This window comes from Ovis canadensis, chromosome 24 (assembly GCF_042477335.2).
Source record: "Ovis canadensis isolate MfBH-ARS-UI-01 breed Bighorn chromosome 24, ARS-UI_OviCan_v2, whole genome shotgun sequence".
Lineage (NCBI taxonomy): Eukaryota > Metazoa > Chordata > Mammalia > Artiodactyla > Bovidae > Ovis > Ovis canadensis.
Genome location: NC_091268.1, coordinates 14384234 through 14396511, shown reverse-complemented (window position 1 = coordinate 14396511; position 12278 = coordinate 14384234). Strand labels below are relative to the sequence as shown.

Below are 12278 nucleotides of genomic sequence, written 5' to 3'. Positions count from 1 at the left end.
AAATGGCCACCCACTCCAGGATTCATGCCTGGGAAGCCCCATGAACAGAGGAGCGTGGTGGGCTACAGTCCACAGGGTTGCAAAGATTCAGACATGCCTGAGCATGTACGCAGGCAATGCTTTTTAACCATATAAAACTCTGACTTCTTACAGAGAAAAAATGTATATACAAGAATTCTGGAAGCTCAAAAGTCAAGTAGTTACATAAATAAGTGCATCACCCTCCAAACAAGGCAGCAAGTGTACAAATCCAAGACGGCCGGGGGGCTGGTACCTTCTCATCCAGGGCCTTGTGGTGCTCAAAGAGCAATCTCAGCGCCCTGAGCACCTCCACCTCGCTGGTCATGCTGGCTGGGGACTGTGCCTGCCGCTTGCCCGCCGTCAACTGGAAGGATGGCTGGTACCGGGAAACCAGGAACTCCAGGTGGTCCAGCAGCAGCTGCAGGGCGGGGCCAAAGGAGCACCTTTAACCTCCTGCTCGAATTCAGGCCCGATAACTCCTCTCAGCCTCACGCTATAGCCAGAAACATGCTAAGGCATGTCAGAATCCCGCCAGTTCCGTCGAAATTTAGAGTGGACTTCCCCAGGGGCCCAGTAGTTAAGATTCCACACTTCTGCAGGGGTCACAGGTTTCAATCCCTGGTTGGGGAACTAAGATCCCACACAAAGTGTAGTGTGGACAAAAATCTAAGTTAAGAGCACTCCCCCCTCAAATGTACTAAAATTACATTGTCTCATCATAACTTTGAAACAAGGTATGAGAACCCCAAACTGATCCACCCAGGTCTGCTCAGTGGGAAGATGTGAAAAATGACTTGAAAATCAGACAGAGGTTAAGGACAGCAACACGGAGGCTAGCGGTGACCCACACGGGGCAAATGTCAACAACAGGGTGAGAATCCCCATTCTGACCCTGGTGTTGTTGATTTCAGCCTTGAGCACTGATATTTCTTCTTCTCGTCTCCGAAGATGCTCCCTAATTAGTTGTATATTCTTCTCCTAAAAAAACAAAGAAATGAGAAACTAAATGCAAACATAATTTAAAAAGACAGTGAGACTGTCAAGACTGGCCCTGTCAAGTCTCTCCAGGTTCCACACAAAGGCTCTCCTAGCCCCTCCAGAGAAGAGGGGCTCCACTGACCCCAAGACCACACAGACCACTATAATTCACACCGGCCTTCAGCCTCCCCCTTGACCTGGCAGGCACACGGTAGGGGAGAACCCGGAATCCAAGCCTGCCTTCTCAAGGCCCAGGATGTCTGAGAAGCTTTCCAAAAGATAAACCTAACAACAAAGTGGATAAAGAGATTCTTAAAGGACACACAGACCAGTGACCTAGAGCCACTGGGGAGAAGGAAGAAAAAAGGGAAGCCACCAGGCTTTGGAGTGTTCCTCTGGGAAAAAGGCAGATGGCACCCCAAGGTCATCTGTTAGCCTGACTCCACGGAAGCCACCCAGTCATTCAATCCACTGGTTAAAATGTAAAATTGATGTTATATGTATTTTGCCACAATTTGCATGCACGCGGGGCCGTCCACGTGGTGAACTTGCTCAAGCTGACCACACGTTCTATTTTTCTCTGGAGAAATTAAAAAATCCTGGGCTACGTATCCCCTACTACACACTGAGTGTGCAGCACCAGGAACAGTGCCCAGCACTCATGAGAGTCATGTCGTAGACATGTGTAGCTATGAGGATGTATGTCAGACACGGAAGCAGCAGGTACCCGTGATTAAAATACTGGACACACTGCTCTGTGCTTTGGAAGATGGGAGACCTTAATGCACTTAGCCTTTCTACTTCAAGGACTGACTCTCTAGCTCGATCCTCATGCCCCAGAGACTACTCCAGCCAGTATCTGCTTTCTTTGGAAGAAGGGAATCGTTAAGGGGCTTAGCATTTCTGCGTCAAGGACTGACTCAGTAGCCCAGTCCACGTGCCCCAGTGACTCCTCCAGCCAGTGTTTCCCTTCTTGTGGGTCCCCGCCCACCCTCCACGCAGCACCTGCACAGCGTCTTACAGGGTAAACTGCTGGGGTCAACGCTGTGCACTAAGGCCAAAGCGCCCAGGCTGACAGGGCCCACAGCCATACTACTGAAATGAAACACAATCCCGACGCTTTGCCAGGTGAGGCCCATTCCGACGGGCCCAGCTGCGGGCTGCTCTCACCTCAGGCCACTCTCCTTCCAGGACTCGGTCAGAGGCCAGGTTCTTTCTTGTCTTGGCCTGTGCCTTGGGGTTGCAGCACTGGAATAACGCCCACAGGTGGGCCCTTCGGCGACCCATGCTCGCGGATCGGGGCAGCCCCCGACTCGGGGGCAACCGTTGTTTCACGGTAGGATACCTCGGCTCCCGAGCTAGCACCACCGATCTCTCACTACGACCACCACTATTCACACTACAACCACCGCTCTCACACAACCGCTCTCACACACCACTCTCACACACACTGCTCTCACACTAGGACCACTGCTCTCACACTATGACCACCCGCACCACTGTCTCAAGGAGAAATGGCACCAAGGCTCTGCCTCCAGCACGTCTCCCAGGAGCCCGGAACCGGAACCCGCTCAGTCACAAGGGGCTCCGTGGTAACAGGGGGGCTGGGCTCAGGCCCACCATCAAGGGTGCAGAGAGGGGGGAGAGGCTGCCAGAAAGATGACAGGGGAGTGTGGGGTGTGGGAGAAGGAAGGCCGTGCCCACGGCTCAGGCCCCCTGTGAAACATGACCCTGCAAGATACTGGGTCACAGTCGAACCGACCAGTATAAACTGCTTCAGAAACCACCACCCCTGGGAATGAACACGTCTTCTAAGCGGGCTTCTGCCCCCAATAACCCCCAAACAACCCTCCAGGGAGGCTCCTGAAAGGCACCCCTGAAGTCAAGGGTGTCCCCAGATCCCACCCGGCTGAGGAGGACTCACCACACTAGCTGCCCCTCACTCTCAACCTGAGCTCGGTCCTCCCTGTCAGACTCCCTCACTCGAGCTCAGCAAGGGCTTGACCAACCTCACTCCAGGCACCTAAAATGAACCCAGAGTGGATACCGGGGTTCACTCAACCTGCTGTGAACTTACCCTCTAAACTTTGATCCTGAGCTGCCAGACGACTCTGCCCCGTGGGGACTGCACAGTGGAGGTTCAGGGGTGTCCCTGCCTTGATCTGCGACAGCCAGCACCTCCCAGACCCCACCAGGTGCTCCCCACCCTCCGCCCCCGAGTCTCCCACCCCTCTCCTGGCCCCACTCCCACCCTCGAGGCTCTCCACTCACCAGGGCACAGGCCCCACTGCTCCTGGCTCAGCCCGGACCTCTGCTGTCACTTGAGGACCTCAAGTCCCCAGGGTGCTTGGGGTCCTATAGCCACCCATCTCAGCGATAACACACTCTGGGAGAGACAGAGTGCAGTTTGGGGTCCTGCCCGCAGTTCACCCTGAACACGTTCTGTTTTCGGCTTTATCTACTGGAGTTCTCTGAGATGTGTTTTTAAACCTCAACTGTTGCTTTCAAAAACACCATAAACTCTCTGTGCTCAACTTCAAGAATAAAATCTTCAGTTTCAACCTTAAAGTGAAACTGGAGGGAGGACTAAAAGCAGTCATTTTTTCAAACTGAAAAAGAAAACCCACATGTGACCATGTCCCAGAACACAGGTCACGTCACCCCTCCCTCCTCAGCCTTCTCCTCCACCACCAGCAGCCTGGCATCGCAAGGCCTGCCCTGGACCGGCAGGGGCAAGGGAAGAGGGCAGACCGGCTCCTCTGTCTCCAGGCCGCGTGGGCCGCTTGCTCCACCTCCTTCCCAAGTTCATGTGGCACTGAAACAGCCCAGGCAAGCTGGGGGTTCTGATCAGAAACACAACCATGGGTACCAAGCAAGGACCCCTGGTTCTTGTTTTCCCCGGTATCAAATAACCTTGATCAATACAATTGTTGGGCCTGTTACATGTGGCTTCAGATGACAGAAGACCCCCAGGGTGTCCCCACTTCCAGTGACAGACGCAAGCAGCTGGTAGGTCCACCTACCAAGAGCTAGAAAAGCAAAATACGGTTTAAAAGAGGTTCTTAGGCAGCCACAATCCAAGATTTCAAACAAAGGGGAAGCCCAGTGAGGGAGCTAGAGACTGAGAGGCCTGCTCCTTCCCTCGGGGCATCTGAGCAAAGCCCACTCTGCGAAGAAAAGGCAGGGAAAAGGTCAAGCAGAGGGGGCTGGCTAACACAGCTCTGGAAGGTTCCTTGGGCTGGGGAGACAAAAATTCGAGCGCAGGCCTGATGAGTCAGTCCGGATGTCAGAAAACGTACCCAACACTCTGCCCAAACCGGCTAAGCGCTGAGTATCAGCCACCTCGTGGTGTTCAGGAGACAGTCGGTGGGCTTCAAAACATGCTGAGAAGGGAGGCACCCAAGGCTTCCAGACTGAGATGCTGGAAAGCTCCTCCCTGGGGTCGCGGGAGAAGGTGGTTGAAGGCTGCTGAGACTGAGCTTACAAGGACCCCCCAGCTTCAAGTCCCTCAGGCCCAGAGTGAACAGACAGCTCTGTCCCCACTGGAGGTCTGCATCAGAGGAAACTCTGGAGAAGGCAGCATCACTCAAAACCTCTAGGGTTTTCCAAACATAATGTCCACGTGCAAGCAAAAAAGCAAAAGAGGGTGTAACAACAAAGAGGACCAAGAGAAAAGGAACTGAACCAGATCCAGAGGCATCAGGTGTATATCAGCATGCTAGAGTATGCTAGAGGAATCAGATGCAAACCTCACCAGTTCGAAAATATACTTGAAAAAAGGAAACATTTCTGAGAATCAAAACTGACTCTAGAACTTTACAATAACAGTGACTGAATGTAAGAACTCAGTCTCTGGGCTTAACTTCAGATTGGACGTAGCTGAGGAGAGGATCAGTGAACTGAAAGATCAATCGTTTAAAAAAAAATATATATATATATATAAGAGGGAAAAAGTATAGAATATATTGAAGGAGCCTGTCGTTACACTACGTTGTTAAAAACTGTCAATGGGGACCCTCATGGTAGAGAAAAGACAGAAAGGGGAATAAGAAATGCCTCCAGGGGTTGAAACTAAAGAGCCTCTTAATGAAAGTGAAAGGGGAGAGTGAAAAAGCTGGCATAAAACTCAACATTCAAAACATGAAGATCATGGCATCCGGCCCCATCACTTCGTGGCAAATAAGTGGGGAAACAATGGAAACAGTGACAAACTTTATTTTCTTGGGCTCCAAAATTACTGCAGATGGTGAAATTAAAAGATCCTTGCTCCTTGGAAGGAAAGCTATGACAAACCTAGACAGCATATTAAAAAGCAGAGACATAACTTTGCCAACAAAGATTCATTTAGTCAGAGCTATGGTTTTTCCAGTAGTCATGTATGGATGTGAGAGTTGGCCCATGAAGAAGGCTGAACGCCAAGGAATCAATGCTTCTGAAGTGGGGAGTTGGAGAAGACTCTTGAGAGCCCCATGGACTGCTAGGAGATCCAATCAGTCAATCCTAACCCAAATCAGTCCTGAATATTCATTGGAAAGACTGATGCTGAAGCTCCAATACTTTGGCCACCTGATGCGAAGGACTGACTCATTGGAAAAGAACCTGATGATGGGGAAGACTGAAGGCAGGAGGAGAAGGGGACGACAGAGGATGAGCTGGTTGGATGGCATCACCGACTCGAAGGACATGAGCTTGAGCATGCTCCGGGAGTTGGTGATGGACAGGGAAGCCTGGCATGCTGCAGTCTGTGGGGTCGCAAGGGGTCAGACACTGAGCGACTGAACTGATTGACAGGGAGTTGGTTCAAGAATCAGACCAGTGACTCAAAAATGAAAACCACACATTGGTTTCAGCAGCTCTGCGGGTGCCTAAGGCAAAAAGAAAATGTTCAAGTGCTCAGAGGAAAAAAGGTGTGGCTTTGAATGGCACAAAAGCACTGAGAGCTGACTTTCCCAGAACAAGGAAGTCAGAAGATCATGGACTGGCATCTGTAAAGTGCTGAAAAGCAAATAACCACCAACGTGGAATTCTACACCCAACAAAAACACTCTTCAAACGTGAAAGCAAAAGAAAGACTTTTAGGGCAAATGGAAATGACACAACTCATCACCCACACACATGAACTAAAGAAAATATTAAGGCAGTGCTTTGGGAAAAAGAAAAGTAGTCTCTGATGGAAATATAAAAAACAAGTAAAGACCAACAATGAGGTAACTGTGAGAGTGAATGTTAACTCTACAAAACTGATGTTAACGCCAAAAATATATCAACAGTTTAAAGGAGAACAGTGACAAGGAGGGAACAGCTGTGTCAGGGAGGTGGTAAGAGTACTAAGTTAGGCTTGAATGTAAAACACACGCCGTGTCTGCGAATGTGAACCCAACAAGCCATGAATACCTGAAATGCGGCTGGCTCTACAATGAGATGCGCTGCAAGCCTGAAACACACACTGGATATTAAAGACTTGGCGTGAAAAAAAGAATGTGAACTATTTCATTAGGTTTTATCATGTTGGTTACACACTGAAATGATAATATTTGGGGTGTGTTAAAATAAAATGTATTACAGGTAATTTCACCTACTTCTGCTTTTACTCAGCGTGGCTACCGGAGTCTGAATTACATGAGTGACAAACCTGATGTAACTTATACACACGGAAGATTGTGTTCCCACGGATACATGTTATTTTCAAGAGCCCAAGGAACGTATAACAAAAGGAATATATACTGGGCCATTAGGAAAGCTCGAATTATTTCAAAGGACTGAAACAATGCAGGGTATACCTAGGGATTGCAACGGCCTGATGGTTTACGGGCCCTCAAACTTCACCCCGCACGTGGTGATGATCCTAGGAGGCAGGCACTTGGGAGGGGTCAGGCCAGGAGGGAATGGGCTCCCGTGCTGTGAGAACAGGGAGAAGCAGCAGGCAGTCTAGGAACCAGGAAACAGGCCCCACCAGACGTGGCACCTGCTGGTGATCTTGGGACTCCCCAGCCTCCAGGCCTACAAGAAACAACTTTCTGTTGTTTATCAGCTAGTCTACGGGTTTTGTAACAGCAGCCCAAAAGAGACGAAGACGGGGCTCTTTGATAGTGAAGGACAGGGAAGCCTGGCGTGCTGCAGTTCACGGGTCACAAAGAGCCCGACACGACTTCGTGAATGACCACCACCACCACCACCACCAGTTTATCTGAGTTAAGACTAAAACGGAACTCATGGCTTAAGCTATTTAGTCTGTTTAGCAGAGGCCAAAATGACTTGCATATTTTAAAGTATTTATCCAAAAGTGCCCCTTGGTAGCATTTTGCAGCCTGTACATAATAGTATCAATACTTCGAAAATAAATTTAATAGTCGATACTTCTAAACTATAATATGTCAAAATATTTTCCTGTAAGAGACTTAGAATAATTTCTCTGTAACTCTCCCTCTTTCCCTCTATTACAGGCACTGAACAATTTTGCGGAAAAATCAGTTTGGTGTTAGCAAGTCACAGGCAGGATACTTACCACTTTAAACATTAGTAGCAGGAACAAAAAAAGATTAGTAGTATATACTATATATTTAGAGAATTATTTGCTGCCATTCATGTTGGAAGAGCAGAACATACCCATTTCCTTATGGTCCTTTCATAAACAATGCTGATTCCTTTTGGTATTGTCTGGTGAAGGGGAAACACTGTTATCAGAAAATGAAGCTAAAATCATAAGTTAGATAGGATGCTATTATTCTATTTTAGTAGGTTTCCGAATCGAGATTAGATAAACAACAGATGGGCTGCCTTCTGTGGCTGAAAAGAGAAATCATGGGTTTTTTGTTTGTTTTCTACACAAATAATTTTTTAAAAAAATTCTACAAATGACTCTACTCTGAACTTGACAGTCTTGGCTAAGCTGCTTCTCTTACCGTAACACATTTCTATTTATGAAACACAGGTTCTAGTATCAAAATTCTTAGGGACATATGTAATTGGATTAGATGGATGAAAGAGAAAAAAAACAAAGGGGGAAACTTTAGGAAAGGACACATGTTCTTTTGAAAATCAATGTTTAAAAGACAAAATGATGATTCTAATACAGAATATAAAAACAATTCTTTTTTAAACCTCAGGAATTATGTACTTGCAACAACAGAATAATGAAATTTTTCTTTGTGCATGGCATTCTAGTAAGAGGCTGAACTTTATTTTCTCATTTAATCTTCACAGCCACCTATGAGGTAGATATTACTGTATTTAACATATGATTCCCTATATTTACATGAGGAAACGGAGACTCAAAATGTTACAGATGGGACTTTAAATCCCATGTTTTTAATAAATATGTTACATATGAATGGCTTTCTAGAAATATCTTCAAACTTTGAAATGTTTAACTCTTTCATAAAGTGCTTTGAGCCTCTAGGTAGCCCCAAAACAAATACAAGGAAATACTTTAAAAGGAAAAAATAATAATAACTAAGTACCTGGAAAATTAGTGTTACTTAAATAATACATAAGATGACACATATTCTAAGAATAAACTTTACCGATTTTAAACTGTACAATATACATTATTCTGAAAACTCAAGCTACAGTTCATGACCAACTCTTTTCAGACATTAAATATTACCTTCTCAAGAATTATTTAACACACATTTTTTAAAAAGTGTTCTTGTAGAAAACAGTTGGTGTAAAGCATTTTAAAATCCAACAGTGAATTCCTGTTTTCAGCAAGGACATTCATTTTAAATATTTTAAAATACTTTACACAAGCCCACTTTTCTTCAAATCAGGGACTTAAATACGTGCAACTTACTTGAAACCCAACTGGGTATTTTGAAACAATGTGATCTACTACCGCAAACAATTTTCAAATGTTTGAAAGTTTCATTAATAAGAAATGACACTGATAGAAACCCCACCGATATTCACGTGAACATTTATTCAAATATTATGTTCTCCAAGACACCTGAGGAGGCTACTTCAAGGATAACATCATTGCTTAATACATTTTAAAAGCCTCTCATTAGGAATTATCCTCAAAACTTGACACGCATTCTTTGAGGCATGCTCAGTAACAGAAAATCGCATTCAATTATGTATGGATATTACTTCAAATAGGAATTCAATAGCTCTCGGCTCAGTCTACAAGTCTGTCTAACATTCCTCTCCAGTGAAATCCTGAAGGAAAACTAGCACTGTAATTCTAGTGTCTGAGTTTCATTCACATGAGGCACCCAGAGCAGTCACAGTCACAGAGAAATGAAGTAGAACAGTGGTTGCCGAAGGCCAGGAGACAGGGAGGAACGGAGAATCGCAGAGTTCCGGTTTGGAAAGATGAAGTGTCTCTTTCTCTACTTCAAAGATACCATGACAGAAGATTTTTACAGGATGAAATACCGACTCTTTCAAAGAGCAGACAGCCCCTATTCATTGTAAAAACTGTTTCAAAGAACAGGAGGAAAAGACCTCACTTGATGACGCTGTTACATCCTTGACACCAGAAAGGAAAAATACGTGGCAAGAAAAGAAAAACTAGTACTGTCGCAGTCTGTATCTCTCATGAGTATAGGCACAAAAATCTTAAATGGAACATAGGAACTGGAATGTGAGATATGAACTTGGCCTTGCTTGCACCAACAGGATTTCTACAAAGAAGACATATGAGAATTTACACACAATTAGAGCTAGCAGGAGAGTTCAGCAGGGATGCTCAAGATAAGGTCAATATATAAAACTCAGTGGCATTCTTGGAGACCAGCAATAACCAACTAGAAAAGATCTCATTCACAATTGAAACAAACACTGTAAGGTACCTAGGAACAAATTAATGAATACACACATAAAGAAACAAAAAGATAGTAAAACTCAGTATCACAAAGACAGAAATTTCCCCTGCATTCAGTTAAAACCTAAAACAATTTCAACAAAATACAACCTGATTCTCATGAAGAAATTATTCTAAAATTCAAACAGAAGAGTGCCAGGAACAGTTAAAATAATTTTGAAGATGCATAAGGTAGAGGAAATGTGGGATTGAAACAAGGTTGTTCAAACAGAGCAGTAAATAAGGGAGCCTAAAAATGGAACTTGTATATTACAGTAATGCATTACTATTTACATGGGCTACTTGATAAGCACCATTTATATGAAAGACTAAAATTGTACTCATAACACAGATAAAAATGAATTTCAAGAGATTAGAGTCGTGAATTAAAAGATCAAATTGAAAAAACTGCTGGAAAAAAAACGGCAGACCATTTTGATGATTTTTCAGATTTCTTAAAACACAAAACGCAAAGAAAACACAAAGTGAAAAGACAAGCTAGAGAGCAGGAGAAGATATGTGCAATGCAAGTAACTGAAGAAGAATTAAAACAAGAATAACAACAAAAGGCAAATAACCTGACAGCGCAGAGGACAAAGGCAACAAATAGGCCAATCACAGAAGACAAACCCCAAACAGCCAATAAACATAGGCAAACACCGAGGCACAAGGGAAATAAAAACAAAAATCAAGACAGGCTTGAGATACTGTCTCAAAGGTTGACAAAAACTCAAAAGCCTGAGAACACCAAGATGGGGCGCAATGGGGAATTCCAACTCTATACTGCCAGTGGAAATTAAAGGGACCACTTGAGCTGAAGATGCCTGTAAGTTAAAATGCCACGACTACACTTTTAGGTATACACCCCATGAACATTCTTGGTGCTGTACAAGGAACATAGGTATCACAATAGTAAACCACTTGGAACTCTATGTCCCTCAGCAAAAGAATGAGTAAAGGCATTAAAGTACATTTGTCCATTAAATCTCTCTACTGCAGTTACAATGAACAAGTTGGTGGTACACACACTGTCATGTATATTCTCAGTAACTTCAACATGGCATTTGCTAAAGTTTGGCACTGAATGGTTTAAAAAACAGTTTATGTACGCACGTGTGTGTGTAAATACCAGCAACAGCAGCAACAATAAATGAAAAAATGAGTAACAGGACTAACAGTCGAGCACTTCTTATACAGAAGGCACTCTTCTAACTGCATGCAGAGGCCTAAAAACAGTCCTAGGAGACAGATTCTACTACTATTTCTATCTAACACGATTACTCTTTTATTACTGTGAGATTCCATTACTCATTCTACAGATGAGCAATTGAAGTGGAAAGAGGTGAAGCTGATGGAAAACTATAAATCTAGTAAATAATAAGAGTGAGATATGAAGCCAGGATTCCTGACCCAGACTTTATACCTTAATAACTCCGTTAGCTATTATACCATTTTCTATTCTTTCTAGGATGTTGGAAATCCAACATTATTTCTGTAAGTTGGAAATTAAAACCATTTATAGCAGCTATGACTGTAAACAAATGAATACACACACAGATTTTTATATAGCTCAAACTGGTTCTAAAGATGTTAAAGATTCTTAGAAAAGTCGTGGCATCACAACTACTCCAATTTACTGATTTACATGTTTGAGGTCTGGTATTTTTCAGATCATTCTTTCAGAGCCAAACATTATTTCTTTTATAGTCCTAAGATAATATATATTTGGAATCCTAGAAAGCTTACATGGAGAAGCACATGATGTAATTCAATCCTCTCTTTCTCTCTCATTAGAGGCAACATTTGATTACTTAGCTTCAGGCCTGAAAACTCATATTAAGAGTTTTTAATAAGCAATTCTATCAAGAAATGTACTAAAATTTCAATCATTCATTTTTTCTGGTCCCTTAATTACAGGTTTTTTAAAAGCCAGCAACAAATATTTGTAATATTATAATATTATATATAACATAAATGATGATGATATAATAATTAAAATGTAATTTTGTGTAGAATTATTTATACCACAAAATGAAAAAGGAGATGGCATTTTCAGTCATGAAGTATTTACAAGAATTGACTATGTGCTAATCACACACTCCTGTTTCCAGGAAAACTGGAACGTTTCTGAAAAATGTCTTTTCTTCTCAATCTACACATTCCCATTCTCAATGCCATCATCTACTAACCTATAAAACATGCTTTGAAAAAATTGAAGTAACAAAGACTAAACACAAAGAAAGAATATTCAAAGCAGCAAGGGAGAAGCCACAAGTAACATACAAGGGAAACCCCATACACTTGACAGCTATCTTTCAGCAAAAACTCTGCAGGCCAGAAGGGAATGGCAGGATATATCTCAAGTACTGAAAGGGAAAAATCTACAACCAAGATTACTGTACCTGGCAAGGATCTCATCCAAAAGTGAGGGAGAAATAAAAAGTTTTTCAGACAAGCAAAAGTTAAGAGAATTCAG

At 43.7% G+C, this 12278-nt stretch overlaps 1 pseudogene; it reads right to left on the bottom strand.

Moving 5' to 3' along the window:
* Positions 1–278: 278 nt before the first annotated feature.
* LOC138428901 (frizzled-3-like) overlaps positions 279–12278 on the bottom strand; it is a 61270-nt pseudogene continuing 49270 nt past the window's right edge.